The sequence below is a fragment of the Acanthisitta chloris genome, unplaced genomic scaffold (genome assembly GCF_000695815.1).
Source record: "Acanthisitta chloris isolate BGI_N310 unplaced genomic scaffold, ASM69581v1 scaffold1871, whole genome shotgun sequence".
Taxonomy (NCBI): domain Eukaryota; kingdom Metazoa; phylum Chordata; class Aves; order Passeriformes; family Acanthisittidae; genus Acanthisitta; species Acanthisitta chloris.
In genome coordinates, this window is record NW_008654146.1 from 21,361 (window position 1) to 21,602 (window position 242).

Consider the following 242-nt stretch of genomic DNA (forward strand, 5'->3'; position numbering starts at 1 on the left):
GATGTATAGACAACATGCAGCCCGGTGCCCATAGCCTGTCCAGCAGTGGGCTGGCACATGCCACACTGGCATGGCATTGGCAGAGGGTCAGGCCTGGGCAGTGGGTGCAGCAGGGTCTTGGTGCCAGTGTGTGGCACAAGGCATTGGCAGCCTTGATCAGTGAGTTATGCCTGTGGTCCCCAAGGCCCCACTGGCCCTGCAAGAGGAGTGGTGGTGGAGAAAGCCCGCGCGTCCTGCCGCAG